This window comes from Cornus florida, unplaced genomic scaffold (genome assembly GCF_030987335.1).
Source record: "Cornus florida cultivar Cherokee Brave unplaced genomic scaffold, ASM3098733v1 CherokeeBrave_3.0.0_Hap2_Chr06, whole genome shotgun sequence".
Taxonomy (NCBI): Eukaryota; Viridiplantae; Streptophyta; class Magnoliopsida; order Cornales; family Cornaceae; genus Cornus; species Cornus florida.
The window spans coordinates 53,798,438-53,817,110 of record NW_026775576.1 but is presented as its reverse complement, the minus strand read 5'-3'; the positions used below and the strand labels follow the sequence as shown (position 1 = coordinate 53,817,110).

At 36.2% G+C, this 18,673-nt stretch overlaps 1 long non-coding RNA gene across 1 annotated transcript; it reads right to left on the bottom strand.

The window, feature by feature from the left end:
* Positions 1 to 3,319: 3,319 nt before the first annotated feature.
* Positions 3,320 to 18,147, bottom strand: LOC132311546 (uncharacterized). Its single transcript, XR_009483048.1, has 3 exons — positions 17,553 to 18,147; positions 6,960 to 7,031; positions 3,320 to 3,533 (listed from the first exon to the last, which is right to left on the bottom strand). It is a non-coding gene; the product is annotated as an uncharacterized LOC132311546 (long non-coding RNA).
* Positions 18,148 to 18,673: the final 526 nt, after the last annotated feature.

Here is an 18,673-nt window from a genome sequence, read left to right as displayed (position 1 = left end):
TGAACCGTGGTAGAAACAACCGTGGTAGTAAGTCATGACTTTCTACCACGATGCATAACCGTGGTAGAAAGTCCTCTACCACGGTGCAAAACCGTGGTAGAAAGTCCTTTTTTAACTGTGAAGTCGTTCTTTCAAACACGGTTCTGCACTGTGGTAGAAAGTCTTTCTACCACAGTGCAGAACCGTGGTTGAAAAAGGGCTTTCTACCACGGTTCAAAATCGTGGTTTAAAGTGGTATATAATTTATAAAAAAAAAAAATTAGTGCAGCCCCCATGAGGCCTTTTTTTTTCCCTGCTACTAGCCTTGCAAGAACTCCATAAGCAAACACTAAATAAATAAAAAATAGCATCATAACCAAAATAACTTACAACTAACCAACAACATCATATATATATATATATATATATATATATATAGATAAAACAAATTTCAAATCATTGTTTTAGACAAAAATTAACCATATACAAATTTCTTACTTCTTATACCATACACCAAAATAAAACAAAAATTCTTATATCCTCTTGCTCTGTTTCAGTCTCTCTCTTCCATTACATTTATGCAACTTCTTCATGAGCGATATAAAAAATATAACGGCAACAAAAAAAAGTAACGGCAGCCGCAATCCTAGCTTTAACCTACAAAGATGTAATAGTTGAAATCAGAGAATGTAAAGCAAGTTGTAAAGTTGTCAAAATTAAACCAAACAAAGCAAGCATTACAATAGACTCTTCGTATTAACTCAATATCTTGGGTCATTAACATCCCATCACCAAAAGAAATCATTTGAGTAATAATGCATGACTACAATAGTCCTCCTTCAAATCTTCAATGTACTATATCATAATCAAATTGAGATGAACCAAAGAACCATTGAGATTAATTAGAATTCTAGTTACATGCACTTAGCTTCGTAATTATATAGGCTACCTGAAATATCATCAGCTTCTACTATATAATAGTACTTTAAGTTTTCAAATAATATCTCACAATAACAAGATTTGTTATAATTCAAATTAATTTACCTTTAACCCCATTCCCTCCCCCCCCAACACACACACACACACGCAAGAACATTCATGATAGATAGAGACAATGAAAATAACAACACAATTAATATGCTTGGGGACAAAAACTGAAGTTCACTTTCTTTCTTTTTATTTTACTTTATTTCAAAGGAACTTGCTAGAGATAGGCTTTTGATGGAATTGGCACAAGAACATGCACTAATTGCAGCAGATGCAAATCAAGATTCTCAAGCCAAGGAAACCTCTGCCTGCTATAGCTGTAGGTGTTTCCCTTAGTGCTGGTCTTGGCATTGTTTTGGTTGTTGTCATGGGTGCGGCATCTGCCTTTAGGAAACCATAAGCACCTAACAGTTTTGGTCACATCTTGTCGACTGCATATGTTCCAGGTGTATATGAGTTAGGTAAAAAAGTATATATCCTTGTTCTATTAATTTATATAGATATTTATGTTATTAAATGAAATTATTTTAATCAGTAGCAGATGACCTTCTGTTTCTTCATTTTATTAATGGGAAATTTTTTCCGAGCAAATGAACATTGGTCTTTTTTTAGAACTTTCTAAATTTTGTTTGAAGATGCGGTTTTCTGAATATAGGAATTTCATAGGGAAATAAAATGAATGTGCTGCATATAGTCTCTTATGGACAGTTTGGTGAAGTCCCTAAAGGAAGTTCCTTCGTGTTTACCTAAGTTTGGATTTGTCCGAGTGTGGAAGATAATTTCATATTGCAAATGGTTTTATTCAGCAACTGGAAAATAAAAAAGTTACATCTATGCTATGCTTGGTGTGGGAATTTTTTTTTCTTTTTCGGAAAGAGGAAGAGGAGGAGGAGTGGGGAGAAGCAAGTGGATAAAAGGGCTGAGGGAAAGAAAAATAATAGGTAGGAGGTCTCCCTTTGAGACCATCATATACTTCCGCCATAAAGTGGGCGGAAGCCGGGAGGGAAGCATCTCTACTCCTCCTTTTGCATTTTTGCCCTTGTAGATAGACATCTTCTTTAACCATTCAATGGTATAACAGTTAAATTATGCATACACCATTTCCTTCCCACCTAACTAAACAAAATGAATAAAAGTCCTTCCTTTTCCTTGCGCAACTTAAGGTCTGAGCTTAAGAATTTTAAGTCTTGGAAATTACTCTTTAAAGTCAGTTAAGTTGAACATTCTTCTTTTCCCTCAAAAAAAAAAAAAAGTTGAACATTCTTCCAGAAATTTAAATAGGTCTAGTATAAAGTCTTATTTCAGTGGAAAATAGAACTAAAAAAAGAAGTATGTTCATACTAAATAATTTTTGCCTCCTGTAATACAATCTTGAAACTATGTAGGCACATCATTTGCATGAAAAATGGCATCCTGATTTTGTTTATACAATTTCGAGCATGTATTATTGCGAAGATATGATAGTTGACAATAAATGGGCATCCTAGTTAGTAAAGTTATGAAAAAAGCAGCTATATTATTTTGCATGATTAGTAGCCAATTCCATGGAGTTTACCTGGTTGTGTTTCTATCATCATCCTTTAAAGTGCATAAATTAGGTATTTTAGGATTAAAGTTTAATATTTATGAGTTTTCTCTATTTTTGTTGGCACTTTTATCTATTTTTATATTGAAATAGCTTCAATTGTTGATCTTTATGGCATAAGTCCAAATTGATTGTTAACACTATAATTTCACACCTTAGTTTTTTTGGTTGCCAAAAGAAGGGGTGAATGTTAGGCGTTGCAAGGTCATACAAGCATTGAAAATCCAGGGGCAAACCTGTCTCTACTTTCAGATCCAACTAATTGGTTATATCAAACCTGTATCTTTTTTTTCTTTTTCCCCCTTGGACATCCATGGAATTTCTAGATTTGAGAGTTAGGTACTATTGTAAACCAAATTTGATTCTTATTAGGTCTTCTAGTTTATGGCTTTTTCAGTTTTTTGTTGTTGGGAATCCATATTGTTCACAAGCATTGGCGAGGGACATGAGGACTTGAGACCGGTTTGAACCTTGTAATTCAGCAAAATCAATGATGGGCAACTTGAGACTAAGCTGAGACTGGTATGGTTTTCCTTTGAATGAATTGGATCAGTCTGAAATGGGCAATATGTACTTTTTAGGAAGTTTTGTAATGCCATTTTCACACAAATGCTTCACTCCTTTCTGGTACTAGATTTCTAATTGATCATGTCACGCCCCTAGTCCAAAGTCCGGATTGTGAACACAACACACAAACAATCACAGTCTCAAAATCAGAAAAATATCCCTGTAACCTATCTCGACCACACATCAGCCTATTTAATTCCCTTTACAAAAATAAGACTGAAAATTAATAGATAAGATGCCAATATTACAACATTAAAGTTTTAAAGTGCAAAATAACATTTATTACATACCAGAAATATTCTAAAGAAATATAAGACAAAACATAAACTATCATGCGGAATATAACACAACAACACCAGCCCCGACTCTGTCTACAGCTGAGGAGGAACACCCTCCACACCGTCCATGCTATGACCTGAAAAGATGTGAATAAAATAGGAATGAGCAACCACAGCTCAGCAGGAATTGCCTAAAGCGCACTCCTTAATACCTCCGTGAATCCAAACAAAGAATAGATAAAGGATAATGGGATCATATAAACTCAGGAGAGAAATAATGTCACGTAGGATAATAAAATGAAGTGCCATGCAATGCGGATGCTAATGCTAATGCCACTGACACTTCTCACTTCCCAAAATCCAATTTCCATCACAAAAAAGTTAATGTAATCCGGCCAGAGCTGCTCCCTGTACCACGAGAAAAGAATTGATCATCTATCCCTGATCCAAGGCAACTCCTTGTAATCATTTGGGGCCTAGTGACACAATTACGCGTAGGCAACTCCTACGTCTTCTCTAGATTCCCATTAACTGCACAAACAAGGCAACTCCTTGTCCGGTTTTGAAATCATTGAATCAATCCCACTTTCTAAACTCGCGGATACAAGGCACCTCCCTGTTATCCGGTTTTTAAAATCATTTACTGAACTTTCACTTCCTTTTTCCATTCTAATCTTAACCCCATGACGATGCAAGATGAATGCACAATTGTGTCAAGTTCCGAAGTTTCTAAACAGTAAACAATTCACATGCAGCATGTTACTTCCATCTTTGAAAATTCATAACAAATTCAATTCTAAGTCAAATTGAGTGATTCCAAAGTCTAATGAAAGCTTAAACAATGTAATTTGAGAGTGTCTACTTATTTTAACAAAATCCCTTCCCAATTGGAACAGTTTTGACCTAAAAGATCGAAATAAATCCTGCCCAGAAACTGTTTTCCAGCCTGTAGCTTCCATCTTTGAAAAATCATAACAAATTCAATTATAAGTCAAATTGAGTGATTCCAAAGCCTAATGAAAGCTTAAACAATGTACTTTGAGAGTGTAAATTTATTTTAACAAAATCCCTCCCCTATTGGAACAGTTTTAATCCACAATTTCGAAATAAAAATCTGTCAGACACTGATTTCCAGCCTGTAGCTTCCATCTTCATAAATTCATAGTAAATTCAATTTTCATCCAAATTGAGTGAATCCAAAGGGCACTGAAATTTCAAAGACTATATTTTTAAGATAAAATTTTATTTCATCGAAATACCATACCATCTAAAGCAGGTTTGATGAAAAACACTCGGACAGAATCTGCCCCAACCCAGAATTTCCAGCAAGAACCCTCAAACTTCAAAATTTCATGGTAAATTCATTTCTCAACCAATTTATGTGAAACCAATTCTCAATGAAAGCTAATTCACTATATTATCATAATACCAAATCATCTCTGCATGATAAATTACGAATTTATATCAATTTGAGCAAAACAGTTGCATGTAATTCAGCCTAACAGTTTCAGCAGCACAGAATTTCAGTTTTGTTTGCATACACTTTGCAACTCAAAAATTGAAAGAGATTAACTCACTAAAGGCAAAGGAATTGAGGGTTAGACAATCCTACCTCAATTGAAGCTTGAAATTCAGCTACCAACAATTTAAAGCAACCCAAAGAATGAATCAAAGTTACCAAGTTTTGAAGATGAAGAACACTTCTTGAAATTCAACCAACCCTTCCCTTTTCAAATCAGATTTGGACAATCCAGAATTCATAAAATGGCCACAACTTGTACACAAAAAGGGGAACTCATGATTTCAAGAACATTTTTCCTTCACAAGACAACTTAAAAATCCTACCACAAGGGACTCAAATTGAAGCTCAAATAGAATGACAATGGAGGAGGAAAGTTTTTATTCTAACATTCTGCCGAAAATGATTTGTGTGCATATTCTCTAACATGAAATACATTAGTCATCAATACACACACACAATGCAGCCACATACACCCACACATGTCAAGCCTATAATGAGTCTAAGGCAAGACCAAACAAAATGACTAAAATCTCCTTCCATTAATTCTAAATGCCAATTATGCCATTAGTATAATTAAAAGTCTACTTTGCCCTTTATAAACTAATCAAATACCATATATGCCATTTGTAAAACAAAAAGTCCATAATGCCCTTTATGAAATACTAATTGACAAATATGCCATTTGCATAATAAAGTCTATAATACTTTTTAACACATAATGATGTTTAATTGATTTAATACACATTTGCAAGATCATCATATTTTTGACAATAAAAATAAAATACATGAATGCTAAAATGTTCGGAAAAATGATAAAAACGCAAGCCCTTACAGATCATCATCTCTCTTACTCTCAGATATCATTACCATTGTAGGAGGTATATTTCTATGTAATGCAACTGTATGTTATAGAGAGAGAGAGCGCTAAAATGAGAGATGTAGTGGTGATTTTGAGAAAGGGATTGCATAGTATTCATTGGAGAGAATTAAGAGTAGCCAATTTTCAGATTGGTTTCCATAATACCAAAATAGTTGACAATACTTGGACATATCACAAAGAGGTAGGGACATGAGAGACGCCGCCCTCCATACTAGTATTACTACAAACTTCTTAAGTCTTCTGTAATCCCAGCTTATCCTTTCTCTCTCTTTATATATATGTGTGTGTATAAATGTGTATTATATATACACAATATTATAAAATAGTGGGATATCAAGTCTGACTTTTTGTAAACACCTCATTCTAAACTGATCTCTTTCCAATCTTTTGTCATCATAATTTGTGTTATAAGTTGAATATAGTAGTTCTTTTTATATATTTATTTTTAATTAATTTTTGGTTAATACATTGCCTTTAATCATCTTAAAAGTACAAGATTATCTACTTATCGCACTATTTCGACTTCTTTCTCCTACATAACAGATCCAAATGCGGAGGTAATTGCACTATCTCCCAAGACCCTAACGGCAACAAATAGGTTCATTTGTGAGGTATGCAACAAAGGGTTCCAAAGGAAGCAAAACCTCCAGCTCCATAGAAGAGGACACAACCTGCCTTGGAAGCTAAAGCAAAAAACTACAAAAGAAGTGAAGAGGAAGGTGTATCTGTGAGAAGTGGACACAATCAAGAAGCACTACTCAAGAATACAGATGTGACTATAGCACTCTTTTTTCAAGGTAATTAATCCACCCCATTTTTTCTTACATCAATCATATGCATATAATATGAATAACAACTAATACATAAAAAAAATAAAAAAATTAAGAAAAATTAAGTTGCCAACTTGCATTAACTCCTTAAACAACATATCGACAACTTCTCCTCCACAACAATCAATCAAAACCTCCACATACGATGATCCCATACTCCCATGCTTTCAACATTTTAAAACAAAAAATAAAAATGGCCTCCACATGGGCCGATGTACCAATAAGGTAATAAAGTTCAAGATGCACCACAAAATTGGTCACTTAAAAGCATGTGACCCCCATTTAAAAATGTGCAATCATAAAAGAATTTTATCGAGACCATATAACTTACAAATTGTGATGTACTTGATAGGCCATGCAATCGACGCTCCCATTGTTGTCTTTTCCCAACCCCTTTGGAAGACTACATTTCAAGTACATGTACATCAATTAAAGAAAATATAACACCAAAATACACCCTAAGTGGAGATAGTTAAATAAAAAAAACTCAAAAATAAGGGACATTATAAACAAATACACACAAAATCAAGATCACAAAACATCATTAAAACATCTTTGCATGATCATGTGAGAAGTCCACAGAGAATCCATGGAATGAGAAACCCTTTCAACACCACTGGTTTGGATTGAATTGTAATTGGGAAAGCTTTAAGCTGAAAGGGTTTCAACACCAAGTACTGCTCTAGCACCAACACAACACTCCCATCATTGACTGCTCTTATAATAGCTTTTGTGAATTTTACTGGAGATAAAATGATTTATCATGTGGAGTAAAGATCAATAGTTGTATAAGTGAGAAAAAGTAACATAATTTTCAATGTAATGTTAGCAAAATCAGAAGACAAAAAGTAAAATGGGTTGACTGTAAAAAATACTTCTGCTATGATAGTTGCTCTAAACATATGTGTAATACCCCTAATTTCAAAAGGATAGTCCTGGTATTTATTATATTGTTTACATTGCATTTATTTTTGTTTAATTGTTTATTTGTTTATTTTTCCTTGAATTAAGTATTTTATTTAATTGTTGTTATTTGATTTATTTATTTAACTGGCGATTTGTTTATATTTGCATTAATTGTTTTAAATTAATTATTAGATAATTGTTTAACTGATGTAATTTAGTTGTTTTAATTGAATTAAGTTAATTATATTTAACATGTTTTAACGTGACTGTATGGAGGCACACATATAGTTATATTAGGGTTTTATTTACACAGATGTAGCCGACTTAGGGTTGGTTTTCTATTAGAATTAGGGTTGTGCTAAAGCTTATAAATATAGTATTATACGTTGGTTTAGGTTTACACAACAAAACCCTATTCACTGATACGTATACCGTGAGACAGAGAGATACAGAGAGTGAAAACGGGTAAGGTCGACGGAGAGGTTCAAGGATACACTGGACGGAGTGCTTCTGGATTGAACCAAGAGCACTTGAGGTTTAGAACAGGAGTTTCGAACGTGGACATAAGCTTCAGAGATAGTGGTTTAGAGTTTCAAAATATGAAACTCAAGGCAAGTCACTATCCTATTCCTTCCCTTTAATTCGTGTTCTGTGCATGCCTATTTAGATCCCAGGGATTAATCAAGCATTAAAATAGATTAAATTAAAGTTAATATTGATCTTGTAAGCATGTTTGAATTAATTTTTAAGTCATTGCATAAATCTGTTGTTGTATAAGAAGTTATTCTTGTTTAAGAATCTGTTTGCACTGGTTGTAATCTTGCTTAACCTTTGTGTATTTAGGATTGAATGCATGCTTTTAATTAATTCTAGGACATCAATTGAACCCTGGAATAAGTTTTCAAAACTGTACGGTCACTCTAGACTTCGCTGGAGGCGAAGAAGACAAACAGGTTACGGGATACGGCTCTCAAAAGAGGAGAGCCGGCTCACCAAAAGGGTGGAGCCGGCTCTAGGGCTTGTAAAGCCAGCTCTACAAGGGGTAGAGCCAGCTCCACATAAGGTGGAGGCGGTTCCACCTAGGGGGGAGCCGGCTCCAATGTTCTAGAGGTGGCTCCAACCCTATTTTCCTCCAGTTTTGTGATTTTTCGATGGTTTGGGGTTCTGTTGTGCAGTTTGGATTAATTATAAGTTGTTTAGATTTCAGTTTATCGTCTATATAACTGTTATAAGCATGTAGAAATACTGGGAAGTATGTTAATACAATTATGTTGTAACATGAAACAACATAGAGTAAACAGGAAGCTTGCATGTGGAAGGTTGGACAGTTACTTTAAATGGCTTACTGACATTTGTTTAGCAATTTATGTTTACATGATTTAATTCTGTTAATCTTGTTGTAACACTGTATTGAGCATAGTTGGTTACTTGAAATATTTATGCTTAATTTGGAGTGCTTGATGTGGAAATATACATAACTATGTAAATCTATGGACTAGTTGGAGGAGTTAAATGCGTAGTTGTACTTCATTAATTTAAATGATTAGAACAGGATTTCTAAATCTATTATTGGATGCATGATTCAGTTTTACGTATGTTAGATTGTAGTTGTGCTTATTTTGGAATGTAGTTGATAACTATTTAATTATTTTGTCAACTATGGTAAATGGAGGATGGTGTGCACCGGTATGGGACGGTGGCATACTAGGTACGGACTAGTTCAGATACTAAGCCTTCCCTTATCTGGATTAAGGTCTGTTGGTGTCAGGTCAGTAAATAACTGAATGACACAATCAGATTTCTAGGATGAATTGTTATACAGATATCACGCCACTATATTAGATGGATGATATTCTGTATTAGGAGGACATGGACTTTATATATTTATGTTATGGTGCCATGGTATGAGCTTGAGTCTCAGGACCATGGTTAAGGCGTGTATATCGCCTAGGATGGATAACTGGACATAGGTGTTGTTCCCTAGTAGGTCTAGGTACACATGACCACATTATGTGCGATTTGCATGGTATCTCTACTCAGGTTGAGACAAACCTACTGGACTAGTGAGCGTCCTATAGTGTGTACTATATATATACATATGGATTACTCTAGATATTGTTGAGTCTTCCTATGATGTATCTGCGTATCGGATTGTTGTATGGATTGGAGTAGAATAGGACTTGCATGTGGGCCTGACCCACTCTCTTATTTTTCAGGTGTTCGTCAGTTCCAGGGTTAGAGCTTGGACGTGCAGTGCAGATACAGACATTCATTCCTCTGACTACGTAGGAATTCTTTCTATGTTTAGCTTTAGATTTTATTTCTGTTATTTTTGTTTCTATTGGGATTTTTTAATAAGGGGTCCACTGAATGGATTCCCGAGTTGTTAACCTTATGGAGTTTTGGAGTATTGGATTTCAATAATTATATTTTAAGGATTTTCAATTAGCATTCTTTCAGTTTATTATTTTTTTTATTTCTTATTTCATCTTATATTCTGTGTTCAATTATATATTGATTGTTTGATATTTCCCTCGGGTTTGGGCCTAGGTCTGATCAACCCGTGTCTCGGATCTCAGGGGTATCACAGTTGGTATCAAAGCACTCCAGGTTCAAGGGTCTCTAGGATTCTATCGTATAAGACTTCTGCGTAGCGTTTTCTCTTTATTAGAGCTTAAGTATAAGGATTCATTGTATTTTTTACGGTTCAGTTTAATCGTGCTGATGTCTGTCATTCTATGTCGACAGAATGGCTAATGCAAGAACCAGACGGAACAATCGGTAATGAAGAGAAGCGGCCCGTAGGGCGACACAGTATTTTACATGAAAGTGATGGGCCTGTGACACTAGATATTGGCAGACTCAGATTTCTAGCCAATCTATTGGTCCTGGACATGCACACTTATGATGTGATACTTCGGATGGATTGGTTGTCTCATTACCATGCCCAAGTTAATTGTTTTGATAGGTCTATTGTGTTTACCATACCTGGTTAGGACAAGTATGTCATCGCCATGCCGTGTTCTAGTGGAGTCATTAGCAACTATTTGCTTCATGTGGAGGAGGAAACGGAGGAGGGGACTACTGTATCATTGGATAGCATACCGATTGTACAGGATTTACCGGATATATTTCAAGAGATTCCAAGGTTGCCACCTAGTCGCGAGATCGATTTTATTATAGACTTAGCTCCAAGCACTACGCCTATTACTAGGGCACCCTATAGGATGGCACCAGTGGAGATGCGCGAGCTGAGGGATCAGATTCAGCAGCTACTCAGTTAAGGTTTTATTCGCCGGACTACTTCACCTTGGGGAGCACCAGTGTTATTTGTGAAGAAGAAAGATGGTTCGCTCCGTCTGTGTATAGATTACAGGGAGTTAAACAAGGCTACGATACGTAACAAGTATCTTTTACCCAGGATTGATGATCTATTTGATCAATTAAGGGGAGCCACATACTTCTCCAAGATTGATCTGCATTCTAGATATCATCAGTTAAGGGTTAGGGAGCAGGATGTTCCTAAGACAGCATTTCTTACGAGACATGGATCTTATGAGTTCCGTGTCATGTCGTTTGGGACGACTAACGCACCAGCAGTTTTCATGGACCTAATGAATCGAGTCTTCAGGGCTTATTTGGATCAGTTTGTTATTGTTTTCATTGATGATATCTTGATCTATTCTAGGTCTAAGGACGATCATGCTAGACATCTACGGATAGTCTTGCAGACACTTCGTGAGCACCAGTTGTATGCCAAGTTCGAGAAGTGTGAATTCTGGCAGCGGGAGGTGAAGTTTCTGGGTCATGTGGTGTCAGAAAGAGGAATAGCGGTGGATCCGGCCAAGGTTTCAGTGGTGGTTGAGTCGGGACAGCCTACTTCACCTACCGAGATTTGGAGTTTTCTCGGTTTGGCAGGATATTACAGGAGGTTCATCCAGGGATTCTCAAAGATAGCGGGACCACTCACCCATTTGACAAAGAATGGTGTACGGTTCATATGGGATGAGTATTGTCAGGAAGCTTTTGATGAACTGAAGACTAAGTTGACTTCTGCACCAGTTTTGTCTACTCCACAGAGCGGGATAGAGTATCTGGTTTACACGGATGCTTCATTGTAGGGTCTTGGATGTGTTTTGAAGCAGGAGGAGCGACCGATTTCGTATGGATCTCGGAGGCTTAAGCCTCATGAGCTTAATTATCCAACGCACGATTTGGAGTTGGCAGCGGTGGTCTTTGCCTTACGTATTTAGAGGCATTATCTGTTGGGTGAGTCCTTCAGGTTGTTTAGCGATCACAAGAGTCTGCAGTATTTGTTCACTCAGCGGGAGCTGAATATGAGACAGCGCAGGTGGTTGGAGTTTGTGAAAGACTATCACTTTTCCATACAGTATCATCCAGGGAAAGCGAATGTGGTGGCGGATGCACTCAGTCGCCGACCTGTTGGTAGTCTTTCTGCTCAATTCGCTACTGAGTGGAATGCTTTGAGGAAGGTGGATGAGTCATCGGATGCTTTCATGGCTTATATGGTAGTTACACCTTCTATTATTCACAAGGTTTTGACGGCACAACTCACTGATCAATAGTGCATTGATAAAATTGCAAAGATAGCTTCCAAGGAGGTTCAATTTTACTATGTTAGGGCTGATGGAGGTTTGAGGTACAAGGGATGGTTAATGGTACCTTCTGCTGATGATTTGAGGAAGGAAGTGATGACAGAGACTCACCACTCTGAGTTTTCTATTCATCCAGAAGGCGACAAAATGTATCATGATATGAAGCAGCAGTTTTGGTGGGCATGTATGAAAAGGGACATTGCTCTTTTTGTTTCACGATGTAGTACTTGTTAGATGGTCAAGATTGATCATCAAAGGCCGCCAGGAACTCTGCAGCCACTGCCAATACCGGAGTGGAAATGGGAGAGCATTTCTATAGACTTTGTGGAAGGGTTGCCAAATTCCTTCAAGGATCACAACTCTATTTGGGTTATTGTGGATAGATTGACGAAATCAGCTCATTTCTTGCTATTCGTACTGACTTCACTTCGGAGCAGTTGGCGAGACTTTACATCTCAGAGATTATGAAGTTGCACGGTATTCTATTGTCTATTATATCATACAGGGATTCGAGCTTTGTGTCGGGATTCTGGAAGAGTTTTCAGCAGGCTTTGGGTACGGAGTTGCATCTTAGCACTGCTTATCATCCTCAGACTGATGGACAGACTGAGCGAGTGAATCAGATTATGGAGGATATGCTTCGGTCGTGTGTTCTTGATTTAAAGGGCCACTGGGAGGATTATTTGCCACTTGTGGAGTTTGCTTATAACAATAATTTCCAGAAGACTATTGGAATGGCACCATTTGAGGCGTTATATGGCCGATCATGTCGATCACCTGTTTGTTGGATGGAGGTTGGTGAGTGCAGATTTTTGGGTCTTGAGTTCATTAAGGATACTTCCAAGAAGATAGCTCTTATTCGAGATCGCATGCGTACTGCCCAAAGTAGGCAGAAGAGCTATGCTGATCGTCGCACTCATGCTTTGGAGTTTAGGGTTGGAGATCAGGTTCTACTCAAAGTATCGCCTATGAAAGGTGCCATGCGCTTTAGGAAGAAAGGAAAGTTGTCACCGCGGTTTGTTGGTCCATTCATGATTACGGATCAAGTTGGAGTTGTAGCTTATCGGTTGGCACTTCCGGATAACTTAGATCGCGTTCACAATGTGTTCCATGTTTCTATGTTGCGGAATTTTCTGCGAGATGAGGATCGGTATCAACATATCGATGTTGGGAAGATTGAGTTGCAGCCGAATGCGACTTATTTGGAGCCACCATGTCGTATTGTCGACCGTCGGGATCAAATCCTTCGTAACAAGGTTATCCCTTTAGTTCGTGTCCAGTAGAGTTATCACAATGAGGCTGAGTCCACTTGGGAACGGGAGGATGTCATTCGCTCGCAGTTTCCTAAAATATTGGACGAAGGTAAGTGCAAATTCCGAGGACGGAATTCCTTTTGTTAGGGGGGAAGAATGTAATACCCCTAATTTCAAAATGATAGTCCTAGTATTTATTATATTGTTTACATTGCATTTATTTTTGTTTAATTATTTATTTGTTTATTTTTCCTTGAATTAAATATTTTATTTAATTGTTGTTATTTGTTTTATTTATTTAACTGGCGGTTTGTTTATATTTGCATTAATTGTTTTAAATTAATTATTAGATAATTGTTTAACTGATGTAATTTAGTTGTTTTAATTGAATTAAGTTAATTATATTTAACCTGTTTTAACGTGACTGTATGGAGGCACACATATAGTTATATTAGGGTTTTATTTACACGGATGTAGCTGACTTAGGGTTGGTTTTGTATTAGAATTAGGGTTGTGCTAAAGCCTATAAATACAGTATTATACGTTGGTTTAAGGTTACATAACAAAACCCTATTCACTGATACGTATACCGTGAGACAGAGAGATACAGAGAGTGAAAACTGGTAAGGTCGACGGAGAGGTTCAAGGATACACTGGACGGAGTGCTTCTGGATTGAACCAAGAGCACTTGAGGTTTAGAATAGGAGTTTCGAACGTGGACAGAAGCTTCAGAGATAGTGGTTTAGAGTTTCAAAAACTGAAACTCAAGGCAAGTCACTATTCTATTCCTTCCCTTTAATTCGTGTTCTGTGCATGCTTATTTAAACCCCAGGGATTAATCAAGCATTAAAATAGATTAAATTAAAGTTAAAATTGATCTTGTAAGCATGTTTGAATCAATTTTTAAGTTATTGCATAAATCTGTTGTTGTGTAAGAAGTTATTCTTGTTTAAGAATTTGTTTGCACTGGTTGTAATCTTGCTTAACCTTTGTGTGTTTAGGATTGAATGCATGCTTTTAATTAATTCTAGGACATCAATTGAACCCTGGAATAAGTTTTAAAAAATGTACGGTGACTCTGGACTTCGCCGGAGGCGAAGAAGGCGAACAGGTTAGGGTATACGGCTCTCAAAAGAAGAGAGCCGGCTCACCAAAAGGGTGGAGCCGGCTCTAGGGCTTGTAGAGCCGGCTCTACAAGGGGTAGAGCCGGCTCCACTTAAGGTGGAGGTGGCTCCACCTAGGGGGGAGCCGGCTCCAATGTTCTGGAGGCGGCTCCAACCCTATTTTCCTCCAGTTTTTTGATTTTTCGATGGTTTGGGGTTCTGTTGTGCAGTTTGGATTAATTATAAGTTATTTAGATTTCAGTTTATCGTCTATATAACTGTTATAAGCATGTAGAAATACTGGGAAGTATGTTAACATAATTATGTTGTAGCATGAAACAACATAGAGTAAACAGGAAGATTGCATGTGGAAGGTTGGACAGTTACTTTAAATGGCTTACTGACATTTGTTTAGCAATTTTTGTTTACATGATTTAATTCTGTTAATCTTGTTGTAACACTGTATTGAGCATAGTTGGTTACTTGAAATATTTATACTTAATTTGGAGTGCTTGATGTGGAAATATACATAACTATGTAAATCTATGGACTGGTTGGAGGAGTTAAATGCGTAATTGTACTTCATTAATTTAAATGATTGGAACAGGATTTCTAAATCTATTATTGGATGCATGATTCAGTTTTACGTATGTTAGATTATAGTTGTGCTTATTTTGGAATGTAGTTGATAACTATTTAATTATTTTGTCAACTATGGTAAATAAAGGATGGTGTGCACCGGTATGGGACGGTGGCATACTATGTACGGACTAGTTCAGACACTAAGCCTTCCCTTATCTGGATTAAGGTTCGGATTAACAATCAAAGGTTAAGTCTGACTTCTGTTGGTGTCAGGTCAGTAAATAACTGAATGACACAATCGGATTTCTGGGATGAATTGTTATACAGATATCACGCCACTATATCATATGGATGATATTCTGTATTAGGAAGACAGGGACTTTATATATTTATGTTATGGTGCCATGGTATGAGCTTGAGTCTCAGGACCATGGTTAGGGCGCGTATATCGCCTAGGATGGATAACTGGACATAGGTGTTGTTCCCTGATAGGTCTAAGTACACATGTCCACATTATGTGCGATTTGCATGGTATCTCTACTCAGGTTGAGACAGACCTACTGGACTAGCGAGCGTCCTATAGTGTGTATTCTATATATACATATAGATTACTCTAGATATTGTTGAGTCTTCCTTGGATGTATCTGCGTATCGGATTACTGTATGGATTGTAGTAGAATGGGACTTGCATGTGGGCCTAACCCACTCTCTTATTTTTCAGGTGTTCGTCAATTCCAGGGTTAGAGCTTGAACGAGCAGTGCAGATACAAACATTCATTCCTCTGACTACATAGGAATTCTTTCTATGTTTAGCTTTAGATTTTATATATATTATTTTAGTTTCTATTGGGATTTTTTAATAAGGGATCCACTGAATGGATTCCCGAGTTATTAACCTTATGGAGTTTTGGAGTATTGGATTTCAATAATTATATTTTAAGGATTTTCAATTAGCATTATTTCAGTTTATTATTTTTTTATTTCTTATTTCATCTTGTATTCTGTGTTCAATTATATATTGATTGTTTGATATTTCCCTTGGGTTTGGGCCTGGGCCTGATCAACCCGTATCTCGGATCCAAAGGGTATCACAATATGTGTCAAATGAATCATAGGCACCTCCTTTTGTAGTCGTGTGTGTGTGTGTGTGTGTGTGTGTGTGTGTATCATGTAAATTCAACTCCTGCAGTAGCTGTGAAAAGAAACAGGATCCACCATTCTTTTGGCTCATTTACAAATATTATCAAGTTCACTATATTTAATTTATGCATGCAGCTTATTCAAGAATTTGACACTTAGAATGCCGGCTCACTATGACAAACTATAAATATAAAAAATAAAAATAAAAATAAAAATTCCAAATAAGTCCTCCAAAGATTCAACAACCTAGAGATCCTTCAAAAAAATCGTACATGAAATGTAACTCCCAAAACTTAGGTCAAAAGCTTCATACAAATTCAGATGAAAAATGTGCTTCCATGACAAGAATTATAAAATAAATAAATAAATAAAACTAAACAAATATATAACTTTTGGTGAACCATCTATGCAGTGAATATCTAGATGTGTTTCAACATACAGGTTTTTAGTCATATCAATGAAGATCATGTTTCCCTTAAGTAAAGATAAAATTAAAAAATTAAAAAAAAAAAAAAAAAATACTACTTCTACTACACAATTAAGACTATAAATTTTTTCTCATATTATATACTAGAATCCTTCAGTCACATGAAATCATTTAAACATTGGATTATATATGCCTCTAATTCTGATCATATATGCTCTAAAAATTTTGCTTGTTAATTTTGTTAAAAGACAAAGTAGTATTACAATAGTAATCTTGAGAATCCATAATAAAGAATTCTTTAAAATAGTTATCAAACTATTAGTAAGCAAGGTTCCCTGAAGCCAACAAGCTGGCTATGTTTTAAAATGCTAACGTGTGATAAGTCAAAACTCTTCAAATTATTCAAATTTGTATGCTCCTTTACTAAGACTTTGAGCATCGTTTTATTATTTGCTTACAAAGCTGCCAATTTGGAAGCAAATTAATTGATATTTTTCATTATAGTTCACATAACAAATCCTTTATGTCTCACCCTATATATTACCAAATCTGGTTCTAAAATTTCTCCTGCACCAAATCTACCTCAATCATAAACAAATCAAGCCTAATATTCCTCTTTGGAGATCAAATTTCCATTTCAAAAACTTAATGAATACTTAAAGAAATACACAAATTTTCATCTAAACAATTTCTCAAACATTATGCATGCACATGGACACTCACGTAAAGGATTGCAAGTAATAGTAACCATCAATCCAACTTTAGAGACCAAATTAAAACTACACAGGCACACACAATGTCAAGATATTTTTCAGAGTACTATTCAAATCATTTTGCAAAACAAGAATTACAGAACTTGATTAATTGATTTAGAAAGAAAAAAAAATTAATGCATACAAGTTAGCAGTTGCAGAGAGAGGGCTTGAGAGTTGAGAGACAGCGGGCCAAAGGCTGAAGCTTGCGAATTGCGAACCCGAACTGGAACAACGGGCGATGGAAACTGAAGGATATGGGTTTTGATTTTTTGAACAATCTGAAATGATATGCCGATATGGGTTCTGATTCTTGTAGATTTTGTAGTTTGCAGTTGCAGAGACAAAGAGAGGGCAGTTCAGAGTTGAGAACCAGAATAGAGATGGAGGCGATTTGGGAGGCTGATCTGATTCTTGTAGATTTTGTAGTTTGCAGTTGCAGAGACAGAGAGAGGGCAAGTTCAAAGTTGAGAATGAGAATAGAGATGGAGGCGATTTGGGAGGCTGATCTGATTCTTGTAGATTTTGTAATTTGCAGTTGCAAAGATAGAGAGAGGGCAAGTTCAGAGTTGAGAACTAGAATAGAGATGGAGGCGATTTGGGAGGCTGATCTGATTCTTGTAGATTTTGTAGTTTGCAGTCGCAGAAACAGAGAGAGGGCAAGTTCAGAGTTGAGAACGAGAATAGAGATGCAGGAGATTTAGGAGGCTGAAATGATTTGCCCGTGTGTGGTATGTCCGTGTGTGCGTGTGGGGTCTGAAATGATTTGGCCTAAAATTTTAAGTAAGTAGCGGGAATAAGACCCGCGTAAAGCCTTACACCAAATTCACTTTCTACAACGGTGCCTGAACCGTGGTAGAACAACTTACTATCACGGTTTTTCATTAACCATGGTAAAAATAGCAAGTCTAAATTTAAGTTAAATTAATTCACTTTTCTATCACGGTTATAAAATAATCGTGGTGAAATAAATTTACTTTCTACCACGATTTTTTTATAACCGTGGTAGAAAATACAATTACTACCACGGTTTTCCCTTAACCGTGGTAGAAAGAATCTTCTTCTACCACGGTTTTAAAATAACCATGGTGAAATTTATTCTTTCTACCTCGGTTATTTTAAAACCGTGGTAAAAAGTGTCTTTTACCACGATTATTTTAAAACCGTGGTAAAAAGGGCATTCTAAAAAACTGTTTTTCTTGTAGTGTTACAACTCTTGTGGATGCTCTAGTTGTTAAAAACGTCATTGATAATTGTGATATAAGA